At 42.3% G+C, this 16,769-nt stretch overlaps 1 protein-coding gene across 2 annotated transcripts in view; it reads left to right on the forward strand.

The window, feature by feature from the left end:
* Nucleotides 1-5,618: 5,618 nt before the first annotated feature.
* Nucleotides 5,619-16,769, forward strand: part of GPR149 (G protein-coupled receptor 149) — a 53,079-nt gene continuing 41,928 nt past the window's right edge. The window contains exons 1-2 of one of the 2 annotated variants that reach the window (XM_085513720.1): nucleotides 5,619-5,707; nucleotides 7,107-7,185. The gene's annotated coding sequence lies outside the window, so the exon portion shown is untranslated. Of the gene's footprint in view, nucleotides 5,708-7,106; nucleotides 7,186-11,130; nucleotides 11,202-16,769 lie in introns of those variants that run through there. The other variant, XM_032446454.2, reaches the window with a different exon arrangement.

Raw genomic sequence — 16,769 nt, forward strand, 5'->3', positions numbered from 1 at the left:
TCATTTCTCTGTTGCATAATGCACTGACATGTCCCTGAAGGTGTCTTACAGAGCAGTCGTGGGGCGATGGCTGGGATGGAGTTCTGTATGCTTGTGTCATTTTCTTTGTGGGTGTGCAGGTTGGGACTGAACCCTACAAAGGCTACTGCCTGTACAGGGGCTGCTCAGTGCAGTAAGTACAGGATCTGTGCATGCTATGTGCTGGTTTTACTTCTTTCCTTTTCTTCTTGACCTCTGCTCTGAACGCCATTGAAGTCACTGAAGGCTGGGCTCAGGAAACTTTGAATCATGCCCCTGATAAGGGCAGCGTGTGTGGAGTTCAGGGTTTGTTCCTTGTATTGGCAGACACTGTTACAGCCTTCTCAGCTTAGGTGCTGCGTTTCAGCTTTTCCATGTTGCAGGGGGAAATGAACTCCTCTTGTAACTGAAAATACACGAGAGGCAAAGACCATAATTTTGTTACCATCAGAGGCTGTTTTAATGTGCTTAAATGTACGTTGCATACACTGGTAGAGCAACATTATTTTTATACCCAAGGACTGTAAGGGAATAGTTGTGCTTGCATGAACTGGATGTTGAAGATTTTTCTTGGTACATATTTGATATCTGGCACACAACGATGCTTTACTGTGTGTTTCATGGATAGTTTTGCTAACAAGTCTTGCACATAGAAAAACAACCATCAAGTGATTTTTGCAGCTTGTAGATATTGATCATTTTCTAAGGGTGGAAGTGGTTGGCTCCATCATGCTATGCTTGCAATCTGCTACAGAAAGTGAGTACAGTTATCCTAGAATAGTATTTTCCTTGGTCTCTTTGTTTGCAATTGTTTCCATACACATATGTTTCCATACACAGTGGATGGGAGAAAGATAAGAGTTGTGGGCTGAGAGCAGAGACTTTCTCAGCAGTAAACAGCACTTCTGCCATTGTGGTCAGCTTCTGTCCCAGACCTACCTCCAAAAGCTGTGCTTTGACTGTGCGTGACGTTGGCAGGCAGCTGCGGAGGCATCACATTATGCTTGCTGCTACGTTATTTCAACTATAAATAGAGACCTCGAGCCCTTTGCACTGAAACCTTCCCCTTCACCTCCATGAAACCAGTCTGCGGCTCCCCTCTGCCCCATGTCCATCAGAGGCACTGCACGTGGCTGTCTGTCTGTCAGCACATCATGCCCTTGTGCTTAAAGTCAAAGCTAATGCTTTTTTCTTCACTTTTTTTTTTTTTTTAATGCTAACTTTGGGACTCTGGGCTGTCACTCGTCCTCTTCTCTGAAACTGGCAGCTGTTTTGTACTTGGAGAAAGTGAAATATCAGAGGAAAAAAGTGTTTATATTATGTTGAATATCCTCCACAAATTGGACTTGAATAGTGAAGCATTTTTATTTCACCATTACTGAAAATGAGAATAATTTAACAGTGCTTTTCCTTTTCACTCTTTATTCTTTTCCCTTTAGCTGGATATACATTATTCCTATAGAAATGGAAGACTAATGGAGGTAGCTAACTGCAGTGTAGAAGCCTCTGTAACAGCTTTCTTGTGGAATTCTGCTTGTGCATGTGAGACCCAGAGGGCTGAACAGCACTCACCTTCCTGAGCCCAGTGAAGTGGTGAATCATGCTGCCCACAGTGATCCCTGTAAGGCCCCCACCAGCTCACCTGGAGACTATCAGAAGCTCAGCGTTTTGCCCACATTTCAGAGGTGTTTAGGGAAGCTTCACAGATACTTTCTCGTTTAGTTCAAACCTTAAGTGGGCCCCCATGGAGATAGTTTTTCATCTCCACTAGTGTGCAACCCAACATTTATTTTTTAAGAACTGTTGTGAATATTAAGTTGAGTAATGGAGTGAATATAGCCGTAAGCTTTTAGCTGAATTTGGATCTGAAGCTGCGAATGAAGAGAGACGCATCTTTGTGTTCCTCCACAAGAAAGCCTCTGATGCTTATCACAGGCCAGTCACAGAACATTTCTTGTTCCTACTGCACACAACCTAGCTGGAAACGTTTTGTTTTAAATCACTGTGCATGTTTGTTAAATGGGAATTATCCAAGTTAGGAAGCCTCAAACCATGACCAAAGCCTACTAGGTCTGGTGTGACCACGAGAAATTAGATCACTTATTTTGATAGCAGTTTAGATTGTCCCCAAATGCTGTTTGTGACTAAATACATCTCTGCTTAGACATAAGGAAGGTCTGTTCATTGCAGACGAAGGAAGTTCCCTAGGATGCCTGGAATAGTTAGATGTGGGGATGTGTGAGGGTTTCCTTGCACTGCCCTTCTCTGGACACGTTCCAGAGATCAGGGGCTGCTGTCCTGGGACTTCAGGACACGTGTCTTTGATTTTGGTGACAGTAAGTGTGTTAGAAGTTGAGTGGCCTGTCAGCGAACACGCTCCTCTGAGGGTCCACTTCTACCCCCCTTTTCTGTAGTGAGATGGTGATAGAACCTCTCCACAAATCCTGCCACACAAAAGTACATTTCTAAATTAGAGACATGTTCTGTGAATGTGAGCTGTGTCCTTGGGAGTGGAGTGGAGCTCTGGTGGATGCTCTGGAGTGCCAGTGTGCTCCTGGCCCTGTCAGGCACAGTGGGGTTGGCCACCAGCACGGTGGGTTCGGGGGGCTTGGCTCTAACATAGGTGCTGTGCCAGTTAGCTCAGAATTGTGATTAACACCCTTAAAAAGCAGTTACATTCTTCTGCAGCACAGATGTTGTTTAAATCTTTTATTTGAGGTCTTAATTTATTTAGTGTTCAATTCCCATGTGGCCTTGCACTTGCATATCATGTTTTCAAGTGCTTCTATATGTAGAAGCAGGTTTGTGTCAGTGCTTTCTAGACAAAGAACAACCTGCATACAGACATTTAATTCTGACTTTTGTTTCTCTTGCTGGGTTTACTTTGTAGGCTTCCTGTTGCTGAGGGGATACATGATCGTAGTCTTAAAGTATAGATCGTATGGATGGCAGAGAGAGCAAAATGACTCCTGAAGTACAGTACTCATTGTTTTTGCAATTATTTGTGAACTGTTTTATGGATGTGTCCTGGAAAGACGAATTCTTGCAGAGAGATGTGATGAAATACTGCCATGCCTGAAAGGAGTGACTGTTGAGGAGAGCCAATGCTATAGCAGCTTACATGAGTGCTGCTTCCCCTGCATGCACACCTGCTTAGTGGAATATCACATTTGTGCTAAAAGAAGTGTCAAAAGTAGTGGAAAGATTTAGTTTCGTGCCCTTCCTTAGGCTGTCTCTGATGTCTCTGATATCTACTCATTTTGTGGTAAGTTAGGGTAGGATTGTGGTACTAACTGCTGGATCTGATAGACTGCCACTCAGGGATCAAACCAAGCTCAAAGAAATTTGTGCCATAGCAACTGCATGGACTGTGACAGCTGCAGAGTGTGGTGGTTCAGATGATTTGGCTTCAAACCCTTCAGTTTTCCCAAGCAATTATTTCTACTCAGACAATCTGCAGCCGTCTTCTCTACTTACTGACCACGTTACCTGTCTTTTCCTTTGGTGACTCCAGTTGTACCCCTTGGGCACTTCACCAGTGAGATGCTTCCTCTCTGATACAAGCATCACAATATTGTGCTTAGAGTCCTGCACACTTTGGTACCACATTTTCCATCATTGCCACAAGGCAGAGCTATCCTTAGTTCCTCCCTCCCCAGAACTGCGGCTTGGAAGGCCTTTATGTGCTAGGACTCTTGCGATTGCAAGGAGAAGGATAACAGCAAGGAGGGAAAGAGCAGGAAGTTTGGAAAGTTCATCTGGGAGTGAAGAGAGCAAGAGTGGCATGAAACTAAACAGAGTTCTTTAGCCAAACAATGTCCTCCTGTTATTGCTTCCTTAACTAGGGAAAGCCGCCTTCTTTAGAGAAGAGGAGCAGCCAGGCTGTTTGTTGTTCTGTAGAGGAAAGATGTGAATTTAAGATAAGTCTGGGTAGTGCGAAGATTTTTTAGTGCTGAAAAATATCTTTAACATGGCTGCATCTTAAGCTTGGCAGTCACAGAACTTTTGGAGAGAGGTTTACATGGGGAGCAGCACTCCCACTGCCCAACTGTTGTTGCATTGTTCTGCAGTACTGCAGAAGGGATGTGGAGGAATCCCTGGGGAGCAGCTCTATTGTCCTTTGGTTGTTGCTTCATGGAAAGTTAGATCTTCTCATTTCTAACATTTTATTGAAAATGAATACTCTTGTAACATCTGTATCATAAATGAAGCAGGCACTTACATGCCAGATGTCACAGTGCTCTTACTGGTAGCCTTAAGCAGCTGGTTCACTTTTTGCAGTGATGCTTTTGTGCATAACATTCTGCAGAGTCTTTGCAGAAGGAATGGAAAGTAAGGAATGGAAAATAAATCCCTCATTTGGGTTTTAATACAGTACAAATGCTTTCTAATTTTCTGTAGGAAAGTCTTTATGTAAATAGATGCAAATGTTGAATTGCTACCATACAGTCAGGGAGCCATACAGCTCTGGTTCTGTAGTTTATTGTTCAGAAAAAGTATTAAAAAGAGAAGAAATGTTAAATACAGAAATCTGGTGGGCTGATTGTTGCTGTGAGGTTGGACACTGCATAGAAAGTCAGCTCATCCGGAAGCTCAGATGGAATTCTGAATGATAACATGAAGAGTTTCCTGCAGAAGAAGATGCAAGGCACAGCACAGGCTTCTGCCTCCTCTTCTAAAAGAAGTGTCTGTGTCCCCGAGTTTTGTATGTGTACAAGATATCCTCCGGTTTGTAAGGAAAATAACTGTGGCTCGCAAAACTTGATAAGAGAACTCCATTATTGGTAAAAATCATGTTTCCCTAAATAGGATCTAGATGGTTCCAGAAATCAAATGGGACATTATGAAGCAATAGAGGAGTGACAGGCGCCTGTACTCTTCCTTTAATCCAGTAACCCAATTAGGATTGACATATACAAATGACCCATTTGTGCTGAGGACTATAATTCAATTCCCTTTCTTTTGAACCCTGTATCATTTTATTCATTATATTCTGTATTTGTATGCCAGAGTACCTCAAGATTAACCATAGAAAAAAAATGACGGAATCAGTACTGACATCCTGGTGAAATAGTGGTAGTGGAGATGCAGTTTCTGTCATTGAACATGTAATTGGAATGGACAGCTTGATGAACTCGAGGCACAAGATGCCTTGGAACAATCCCAGCAAGATTCTGCTTTCTTCCAGAATCATTCCATTCCATTCCTTCTTCTCAGAAGAGAGAAGATGCAGCAGGAAAGAGTGAAAAAACGTCAGGAACTGTGTTCATATTTCTAGTAAATGAAGAGATCGTCCTAGAATGTTTGAAAACACATTTCTGCCTCATTTTCATGGTATTCATGAAACTGGAATAATTATTCTAGTTCCATTTCCAAACACCAATTTAAGGAATGAGCCAGATTTCCTGTTACCAAGCTATTTTTATTCCTCTCCAAGTAGAGTTCTAAGTGGGTGCAAATTACCTCTGTAACTTAGCAGATGTGCACATGTATCCCATTATTAGAAACATTTAAAAGAAGAGCTGATGGAGAAGAGCTCCCATTAGCAGAGCTCACTGCAAAATTTATTATTCCCAAAGTTGTACTTCTTTTTTTCTTCTAGCAAGCAGTGGAGTGAATTTGATGCTAGTGAAAGACTGATATTGCGGCATAGGAGACTAGAACTCTGCTTACAAAGTGGACATCTCTGGTGAGTATTTCATAATTCAGTCACCATGTCTCTGTTTGAACTGTGGTACTGTGCAATGCAATCTGTGTTCCCAGACCTTCCGTCCTTTTTTAGCTGTTATTCATGCTTTGCTTGATCAGGCTAACATCAAAATCAGCTGCATTTCATTTCTCTAGTATTTGAGTAAAAATTGAGTAGCCTTTACTTCCACACACAAAATTCTCGAGCATCCACTGAATCTGTCAGCGAGGATCATGCCTGTAACACTGGCATTTAGCATTGTCAACATTGGCTGCCCTGAAATTGCCAGCTATCTTTCATCTGGGTCTTGAAACAGCTGTTAAAAGGGCAGTGATTTCAGGCAGGTAGTGATGAACTGTAATTAAAAATAAAGTCAAGTCATCCTGTTTTCAAATCCATGTACGTTCTCCTACACTCCAGCTCCCACATATGTACACATTCTTGAAGGAATGTCTGTTTGCAGTAGAAGTAGTTTGCAGCAGCGTGTAATATTTAATCAAAGACAGTACTCACTCGGACCACACATAAATGGGTCAGATTGCAGCTTGAGATGCCTTCCAACTTGGACCCCTGTGCAGAGACATTCACAGTGTGGATAGCTGCTGCTAGAGCTGTCTGCACTCGTTTCTTGGCTCTCGTTCCTGCGAAGCTGCCAGGTGCAGAAAGAAGTACATGGTGTATCTCTGACCTTGTCTGTGTAACAGTAAACCAGAGGATTTCCTTTTAAGTCACTGTCTGAAGGGGACTCAAAAGAGCATGTTAGAGTGTGAGTTTGTATGTATTTGTAGGTGGGATAGACCTTGGTGTACTTAGGTGAAATACCACCAACAAACCCTGCAAGACATGATCAGCTGGTGGTGCAGGCTTGGCTGTGGCTGAGGTTATCTGGACTCACGTCTGACCCTGTTTGAAGCGGATCAAACCATGAGAGAGCAGAAAACAGTTATCATCAATGTTTTTTTCCTTCCTTTGTAAATTGTCAGTTCAAAATGAAGTGATGTTGACAAGCTCTGCTCCTATTCCCTATTGGAAAATAACCTTAGATAACCAAATGGCTCGCAAGTGGATCAAGGCTGGAGAGATTTCTAACAATTCTTTCTTGTCTTCCCTATCACTTGTACAGAAATGCATATCCAGGTGTCCCAAATTACTCCCCCTTAGAAATTTTCCCCATTGCTTTAGAGGTGCTGCATCCAGTTTGCACACCGCTGTGTTGACCTCGGTGTCATTTTGAGATGCAGTTTCCTCATCTATTGAACCTGTCTCTTCCTCTCAGGTGGGAAGCTTTGCTAGCCAGTAGTGGAAGAGCTGTAATGTAGAATTATGGATGCTCGTTAAAGTTGTTGCAGATGGAAGCTGCGTATTTAAAGTTACAACATGCTAATTGGTATTCCTTCAGGTTTACAGGGCAATGGCAGTCAGAAGGAATTCCTGGCTGAGAAAGATATTTAGAACCTGAAGACATTTTCCTCAGACAAGTGAGTATTGCATACAGTCTTGAAAGACAGAGTTATGGAAACAAAGCTATTTCTTGTAGCGTGCCAATAGAGATGTTGTTTTCAAACAGATCTTCCAGAACTATCAAAAAGGAGATTGAGAGAAATGTAATGGAGAGTATTCATGTGATTCCAACTCACTCAAGCAAAAGTGGATACAGTTTAGAGCTTGGTATGGCGAGCACAGAGAACAGCTAAGATCTAGGCAGAATGTCAGAGTTCTCAGGTGGCTTTGCAGTTCACACTGAAATTGGAGATACTGTACCTACAGAGCTGATGTTACTGTTTTAAAGTCACAGCAGGCAGTGCAGTTTTTTACTTGGTTACTGGAAGATGAGTAGACCTAACTCAGTCATAGGAACTCCCACTGAACACATTAACGTTTGTGTGGTTTTGCGCTTAGGAAATGAACTCAGAGACACCACTTCTGCATTTCAGGTCTCCAGAAATTTCATTATCAATGAATCAGGGCCTGTAGTTTCTGTTGGGTCCTTACTCATTTCTGATTCAGTCAGACTCCCACAGAATTTGGTGAGAAATGAATGAGTGATAGTCTGTCATAAAGATTACTCAAGATATAACGTGTCCGCACACTGCTGCTAGGGATGTGTTCTGCTCAAACCACATTGTACAAGCCCATGTCACTCTTGAGACACCAGGAAACAGTCTGAGTGTATTTAAGGGAATCCTGATCACTGAGCTGATGGTATGTTTTATCTCACATGCTGTGGGTTGAAACTCAGAGAAAAGATATGTAAAAATCTGGCTTGGAAGATGTCGAAAATAGAATGGAACCTTATTTTCAGGAAGTACAGAAAATGTCTATGGATAAGAGGGATTATAATGCCAGGTGGTTGCTGGAATCTCCTGTGAGTACCCAAACTGGCACTGGGAACTGGTGTAAGAAAGCAAAGGAAACCATCCTGCTGGAGCATCAGAAAGCCCCCAGTGGCAGTGGTGGGATCGGACCAGCTGGGCATCTTCCCATCCGCACAAAACAACCAACTCTGCTTCCTCTCTTGTCACTTAGCAATGTTAGGATTTAGTTCTGGAAGACCCACTAGGGAGGCAGCAGCAGTTAGGAAGCAGAGATCTACCTGAACCCCTGTGAGTGTGTTATCATCTGTGCAGCCAGACCATGACATAAGATATCTAATTTGACATGGTTGGTGACAAGGTGCACTTCTGTCTCTTCACTCATTTTCCATTGCAGCCACTACTCATCATTCCTCCCCTCTGATCTCAAAGCAGTCTCTTCAGCAGTGCTCCTTGTCTAAGTTCACCTTTTTTCCACTTCCTCACTCCCATTTGCTGACTCCTACTTACTTCATATTCTCTTATATACATGTCGATGTTCAGTGCCGTTGTAATCTCTATATAAATGAAGAAACCTGTCAGTATTTGTAACCCTGTTTGCTCTTTCTGCGAGTTTTACCTTCATTCATCTCCAAAAGATTGTGGACAATTTAAGGATCTGTTTGTGCAGCCCCGCAGTAGCTGGGACCATTGGAGGGAATAAGGAGAGGTTTTTCACTACCATTCGGACAATGTTTGATTTTTTCTTCTTTTTTTGAGGCAGTTGGCAGCAACGTGGACCTTTGTGTGGGTGAAATGCTGGAGAATATGCAAGAGAGTCACTGTTTGAATCAGTGTTACAGATAAAAGTAGTTCTTATGAAACTTACATTGTGTAACTTTCACAATAACTTGATTCAGTTCAGCAGCTTTTAGAATTTCTTTTGCTTTTTGCTGCATTTGGCAGAGGTGAATGTATTTGCTCCTGAAGAGACCCCAAGTGTGCCATGAGGAAAGAGCGGGGATATATTTATTATACACTGTAAGATGAAGGGGGAGGTGAAGAGCAGCCAGTCTTCTGGACATGTACTCCTTGTGTCTGAATTGATTTCCATGTGGAAATGCACCAGAGCTGTTCTTTGCAGGACCGCCTGTGTAAGGTAGATGCACTACAAAGAGCGTGGCCATGCTGATCGTGAGCTGTCTGCAGTCTTTGCACTACAGCCTCACTTGCTCTGAGAGTGGGAATGGATTTTGTATACATATTTCTTTCCATAAGTATCACTTCCCTGTTTTTTTATCTTTTCCCCTCGTTTTGTGGCAGTACAGTGTTAAGTTGCAATGAATTAAAGAGAAGGAGGAAAACAAGCTCCCTCCTGCATGAAATTCTGTGTGTGCAGCATCGTCTCCCATACATTCCATCTGTGCTATTTATTTCTTCTTCCAGGATTTTATGCTTGTTATCACCGAGTCCTCCTGTTGCTGCTCTCAGCTCCAGCTGCTCCTGTCTGTATGTAGTGATGCTGTTCTGTGCAGTGCTACCCTTCCTGCAACTGCAAATTTTAACATAATGAAATCCTAGCTGAGAAACAAACAAGGGAAAGGACTTGGGGCAAGCAAGCAGGGGGAGCTTAAATTATGAGAAAACTCTTGAAAGCTCTTAGAGATCACCTTTTGTACAGAAAACCCAACAAGTACTTCAAAAGAAACACTGCAGGCCTCCCCAAAATGCCTGTGGACTACTGATGGTCTACAAAGAATTCAGGTGGCATATGGAGCATGCATTCGTCACTGCAGATAAGGGAGGAAGTATTAACTTGGAATCTGCAGGGGTGTTACGTATTTCTGATAGAGCACACGTACATAATAACCTTGATTCTCTTAGAGTATTTCATGCATTTGGTATTTAAATTAGACTTCATTTAGTAATCTAGTTTAGTGTATCATCTCAAACCAAAGATGCAGAATCTTTATCACCTTTTTCTGTCTCTTCACATCCTTGTCAGTGTTTAAGCAATTCTTTGATGGTTAAGTTAAAGCACATGCGGAAATTTCCAGCAGTTTTATTTGAAACAATTACTCATTTCCATAACAGTGTAAAAAAAGCAACACAGTGGCCTAAATGTGGATGATGAGAGACCCTAAGTTTTCTCTCTAAACTTGACAAACAGAACCATTAAGAAAGCCTGTGTAAGCTCATGAAGTTGATATTAGACAAGAAAAATGCTGACTGAATTGCAGTGGCAAATACTTCATCTTTCTAGAAGTCAGGGATGTTTTAAATAGAGGAGTGTCTTTGCCTCCTCATTTAGCCCACTGTCTTTTATTGCTGTTTGTGCTAAATCCTTTCTGACATCCTAAGAAAGTGTCGATGGCTATGGAATACAGGACCTAACAGTGGCCGTCATGACAAACAGAGTGTAGGAATATCCAGATTTCTTCTTGAACAAAAACATGTTTAATTCTATTTACTGGTGTGAGAAGAAGTCCTCTCACTGATGGCAGTCTGAAATCTCCTCGAGCACAAAGGCTGCTCAGCAGGCAGAAGTGTAATGGCCAGCATGAACTACAGCTGGTGTTCATCAGTGAGCATATGGAGGTGAGGTGATTGTCAGCAGTTACTGTGTGCAGTCATGGAAAAGTTGGGAAAAGCTCTGCTCTCTTCAAGGTGATGTTGAGAGGCAGAATATTCCAACTACCCTTAAAGTTCACATGCAACCGTGTCTTAGCTTTGCAGTTTGCAACTGACACTTTAGTTAGGAAGAATGTTAATGTGACAGCATGTCCCCTCTGGTGAGGAAAGGGAGGTGACTTCAGGCAAACAGCTGTTAAATATTTTGACAGCAGTCAAGTTGGTAGATCAAACATCTCACACCTGACTCCATCATCAAGCAAAAATTCAAGGCCAGGCAAGCCAGAAATGGTCTGATTTTAGGCAGCATTTCTTTGCTGTTATCATTATATGCTTGTATGGGAAATTGGTGATCACAGCCTGAACCTTTGCTTAATCAGCTGAGGCAAGTGTTAGGTCAGCTGTGGGAGCACAGGTGAGAGTAATTTAGCTGTGCTCCCAGAAGGGGTGGAGCTTGACTCCATCTCCTCTATTCCTCATTTAAGGGCTGACCACCACTAAGGCAGTAGCTCTTGGAGACTGGTCCATGATGGAGATTGTATCAGCATTTCCCAGTGAAGGCATCCATATTGGTAAGTTTTTCCCTATAACTAACATTCTGAATATTTGTTACCATCTTTGTATCATTCCACCTTACAGTGCTCGACATTTGTTACTTGCTGTCTCCAACAAGTCCAACGTAAAAAAGTTGAATGTTATAAGAGAAGGAACTGTGACTCCTATTCCATCCTGGGATAAACCCAATCAGTTGATTCTACCCTCAGAGGGGTTTCTTTATAGTCCACAACTGGGTGAAGGTGTGTGTAAAAGCTCTTATTCCCTATACTTGTCATTATCATGAGAAATTCAGCTCAGGCTTGTGCCTGAAGCATGGAAAGCTTCTTAAAGGAAAGGAAAGGAAAGGAAAGGAAAGGAAAGGAAAGGAAAGGAAAGGAAAGGAAAGGAAGAAGGAAAGAAAGAAAAGTAGCAGATGTTGTGCCATGAGTAGGAGGCTCCATCAGCCAGGGATCAGTATGTTGCTGAGGAAAGGCCCGGGAAATCATTTCTCCCATCTTCTCATAACAAAAGAATGAAAACACACAGAAACAAAAAACACAGAGGAAAAGTTTTTGAACAAATTTCTGGTACTTTACAGCCTTTGGTTCAGTCCTTGTGCATGTCTGACTGTGCCACAGAACAGTGTCTCACCTGGGATCCCAGGATGAGGCTGTCCACCTAGAAATTCCTTCAGCTGTGCTCTGGAACAGAGGCACAAGGAGATGTCCTGGAGAGGACTCTTGAGACCTGCTTTGAGGCATCTCAAATCTCCAGCAGAGCTCTAAAGGCGATGAGAAGCTGCTTTCCTTTGTTAGAGCCTTTGGGGAGATCTTTGACATTCTCATTAAACAAAAGGGAGTGTATTAAAACAAACAGCTTTTTGTATTGCTAAACAACTCCAAATGCCTTCAGAACTTGCACAATACAGACATCTCTGATTTGACAGAGATGATTTTTGAAGAACTGACTTCACATACTGGTTTTGTTCTGCTCTTGCTGTGGGGTGAGCAGTACAAATGCCACAATGAAACAAAAGAAAATGCTTTCAGCCAAATTCTCCACTCACAGCCCTGCAAACCCTCCCAAGCCAACTCGATAGCGGTATCAGTACTGAGGAAAAATATCTGAACCCCTCAGATCCCTGAAGTTTCTGTTCCATTGGTAGAATTAGGGGGACATGGAGTGGTTCACTGGTCTCAGTACAGAGGGGCCAAGAACCACAATGAGTCTCGCTGTGCTTCTGGACTCGCATGTTGTGACACAAACAGGAGTTAGTAGGTTCTCCAGCAGAGCAACACAGCACCATGCTGTGCAGCCATGGACAGAGCTGGTCTGATCTATAAATAAGGTAAAAGAAAGCGTGTTTCTTGACTCAAGGTGTTTGTAATCTAGGTAAGTATGTCACACTAAGCTTCTGTGAAGCAAAATAAGCTCTTCTAAGGGACGGGATAGGAAGTAATCCAGACTTTTTTTCTTTTTTTCTTTTTTTTTTCTTTCTATTTCCTTTGGTGAGCCAGAACCCAAATAAATGATCTGCTTATCTGTGCATGTAGAGAACAAGTTGAGAGTCATATTTTAACTGATGAAGTTACTGGAAGGAAGAACATAGGCACTGCATCTTTTGGTTACCCATCCCTGTTACAGTGAAGTGAAACCATGGCTGCTGTTAAGATTCCTCAGCACCTAAAAAAGCCTTAGAGGTGGTCCCTAATCTTCCCACTCCGTGTTGAATGGTTTTGCTGCAGCCCAGCTTTGTGTAAGGAGGCTTAGAGGAAATAGGTCAGTTGCCACATACCAACCTTGTCTAAGGTTTGGTTTTGTTGCTTTGGAAACTGAAGTACAGGGGTGAGAGTTTGGTGTATTTCTGAATGTCATCAGCACATCAGTGCACATACTGCGTGCACGCTGTGGAGTGGGCCCTGACCTCAGGGGCAGCCCACAGCTGGAGCCAGGCCTTGGGCTGCAGGTGTCACAGTGAATGTAGTTGTTCTGGCTTTTGCAATGCATCTCAATTATGTTTGGAGGTCACAGCAGCATCTTGCCGGGCAGGGGAACTGCACCCTTTTAAAACACCATTAATAAAGCAGCAGCTGACAGTCTTGCTGCAGTTTCATTGTGTCTGTTTTGTTTGTTGCAGTGTGCTGTGATGGAGACGTTTCATTGCTGCCTGTGGAAAAAAACTGATCCACCCTCAGCTTCCTGGACTTCCTGCTGTAATAGAGATGGAGGGGATGTGGGTTTAAGTATGTTTTGTGTGTGTGAGAAGGGAAAATGTGACACGGAAGTATAAGCTCAGATTCAGAAAATAATGAGGAAGGTGTAGTTTAATGTAGTGAGCTATGAATAATTAGCCAATTTCTTTCTTGTTTTTTGTCACCATATACTGTTCCCTGTAGCATCTGAGCACAGCAAGTATTAGAAGAATCTCTGCTTGACAGGGAAGGGCAGACAAGCACGTTACATTGCTCGCTGCTAAACTAAACTAGCAGAACGGAGACGAAAAGAACCTATTTTTGCCTTCCTAAACTCTTCAAAATCAGTGAGTGTCAACCTTGTGTTGGGCCTGCGGGTTAACGGCAGCTGGGCTGGACCCGGTGCAGCAGACTGTGTGACTGCAATTTATGCAAAGATGGTCCCGTTTTTGTTTCAGGGTTCGCCTTTGGGTAGTAGCGTATTAATATGTGAAAGTAGCTCCCTCTAGTGATGAGAAACGGTCATAATTTCCATCTCTTTAAAGCCAACGCAGTGAATAACGGTAACTTTTATGTTATGCTGTCCGTTGTACAGACATGCTTATAGCTCATTCAGAGATACAGTAACTTGTGTGGGTGTCTTGCTTACACAGCTTGCCGAACTGAAGAGCTCACACTGTGGTTGATCAGCACAACACTACAGTGCTTGTGGTATTTGAAGAATAGCTTAGAGTAGAACTTCGAATGTATTAGCATTAGGGTGAATGTCTTCATGCCTTTTGTGTGTTTTCTGATGTTTTTGTGATCCCCTTGTTTTAGTCCTTCTCACTGCAGAAGTCCCCTGCAGCATTTCACTACTTTGCTCCTTTGGTTTGTTGCTGAGGTGAAAACTGCCTATAATTCCCATTCCTCTTTTTCCATGAGATGCAGAGCCTGGTCTGTACTCTGAGAACTGCAAAACCTTTGGGGACTTTATGCTGGAAGGTGCTGGGTGTTGTGCTTGGATCCAGCAAAGCAGCGTGATTTTGTGGTGTGCTTAACTCCATGCACATGAAGAGTGTGGTTGTGATTAACAGTAACAGTCATGGGACAGCGGCTGGATCTTTTATAAGATCTCTTTCACCTTATGCAGAAGATGTAATTATTTTTAAAAGGCCATTAATGTTGACATTTAAGGGGCATTTGTAAAAAAAACATCTTTGAAGCTTAAAAAGTAATTTGCACGATAAATTTTAACCCTGAGTTTTTCAAGACTTGTAAGGAATACATAAACTCATACATGACTCTTCCAGTTTTTGTTACAGCTTTTTTTTTTTTCTTTTTCTTTGCTATTTGCTTCACTTTCCCCCACTCTAATTCACTGTCAGTGATTGCTTTTTAATAGAAGTCATAGCACTTTACATTAAATAGTCAGCTTTTTCTTTTCCAAATGCACAGATACACAAATGATGGTATGATTTCATGATGAATACTTGCATGCTCTGTCTCTCATTCACATGACTTCAGGCAGTTGTTTCAAGCTGTGTCATGGGAAGGGGTATTTTTAACTGGAGAGATGGGGCTGTGATCGGGACGTCAGGTGATGGGTCAGTTGGAAATCTGCACTTGGAAAATTAATGTGCCCCAACTAGGAATATTAAATATATATATATAATCCTTACTTTTGCTCTTTTGCATTTCCTTATTCAGTTAATTTAAAGGTTAAAAGCCATTGCCTCTCTCAAGTTCTGTTACAGTTCAAGAAGCTCACAGTGTTCCTGAGAGGAGCCCTTTCTTTGGCTTCAGGTGTCTTGGCTCTGAAGTTTTTTAGCAGTGTTTTTTCTCTTGACAGGACACATTCTAATTGATTGCTCTGTGCATTAGTATTGCAAGATAGCAAGTCTGAAAGCCATTTTCTGGCATTAGTATGTGTCCCGAGAAGCTCTCTGTGGAGATTGGATTCCTTGATTCCTGTGGCTGAACTTTCACTGCAGAAGCTGTTTTGATGCTCTCCCTCTGCTTTTAGGGATGTTATTGTATATTTAAGGAGGTAGAAATAGAGCGAAGCTGCTGAGGCTGTTCAAGAAAACTGAACTTGAGTTATCATGACCGAAGGAAGCAAAAGCGAAATAGAATGTGCCATTTGCTGTCCTTGTCACCCTGTTTTAAGTTTGAATTCAGTGCAGATCACTACAATACAGGGAGTGGTGTATCCTCATTTCGAAGCTGCTGCTTGTGCTGCTGTGGCTGATCTGCTCCATGGTTTTGCACTCTGAACGCTGGGGGACGCTGCTTGCTCACTTCTTTGTAGCTGGACTTTGGAACACGCAGTGCATGTTGTTCCAGTCAAACTCAAGGGCTTGAATTTATGTACTATTCCTTCAGATGGCCCTTAGCTTCTAATGCTGTATTCAGAAGATACAGAATTCTGCACAGTAGGATTTTGTAGCTTATTCTTGTTAACTGAATAAATGGGTTAAGTTGAGCTAAGTAATGTTGCAGCAATGCTGGGGAGAAGCTTGCACTTAGCTTCCTGTAAGAGACTCGACTGGGTTAATAGTTGTATATATGCATGTATATCTAGGTCAAATGCAGGAAGATGAGGCAGTGTCCTGTACATTATGGCCTGATTTTACAAGAAGAAAGGACGCTTTCATATCCCTGCACAGTCTGTGTGAAGGTGATGTGTGACTGTCAGGAAAGCTGGGATTTCACCCTGCAAGAAGCGGGCAGTGAATGTCCATCCTCTCACTTGTGAGGTCTCACCAGAAGCAAAAAGGCCGAAACCTGATCACACAATTTAATGCCCTTAGTTAATAATATTGTGTTCTGATATATTGATGTTGCTTTATTTCTCTTTACAATTTATTAGTGGAAATTCAATTAGTATGGATGAGATATTAATCTCAGTGCCTGCCAGGTGATCTGTGGCTGCATTACTCATTGGCTTGTATTGATTTTGGAACTGTTGTGTCTTTTCGTGCATTGTCTGTTGATGCTGATTTTATTGTTTCATTCCAGAATGAGGGAACAGTGGCATAAATATGACCAATAAAAATTCTAGAGGGGAGCAGCTGTTAACACTCAGCTGATGTAGGAAATTCTACCTTTTGTCTTACAGTCACAAACGTAATGCCAGTTCCACAGCTGTTTGGCTCCGCCTGCATAAAAGGAATGCTGTCCTACTAACACGGACACTCAAGGTGTGTGTTTTCAGGTTGGAGCTTGTACTCTTACTGCCTTAAATCTGGCTTAAGGCTCCGTAGCTGTGTTTTTCTCAGTGAGAATAACACTTGCCTGCTTCCAGAAGATGGCTTTTGGCTGCGAAGGCCTGAATTTTTCCATAATGCTTGGAACAATTATGTTCAGAACCAGCTGATGAACTGCTCATGAACTTCTGAACTCTTAGCAGGTGAAAGCTAAGTGACAGAT

This window comes from Coturnix japonica, chromosome 12 (genome assembly GCF_054131305.1).
Source record: "Coturnix japonica strain WE chromosome 12, WE-NBRP24, whole genome shotgun sequence".
NCBI lineage: Eukaryota > Metazoa > Chordata > Aves > Galliformes > Phasianidae > Coturnix > Coturnix japonica.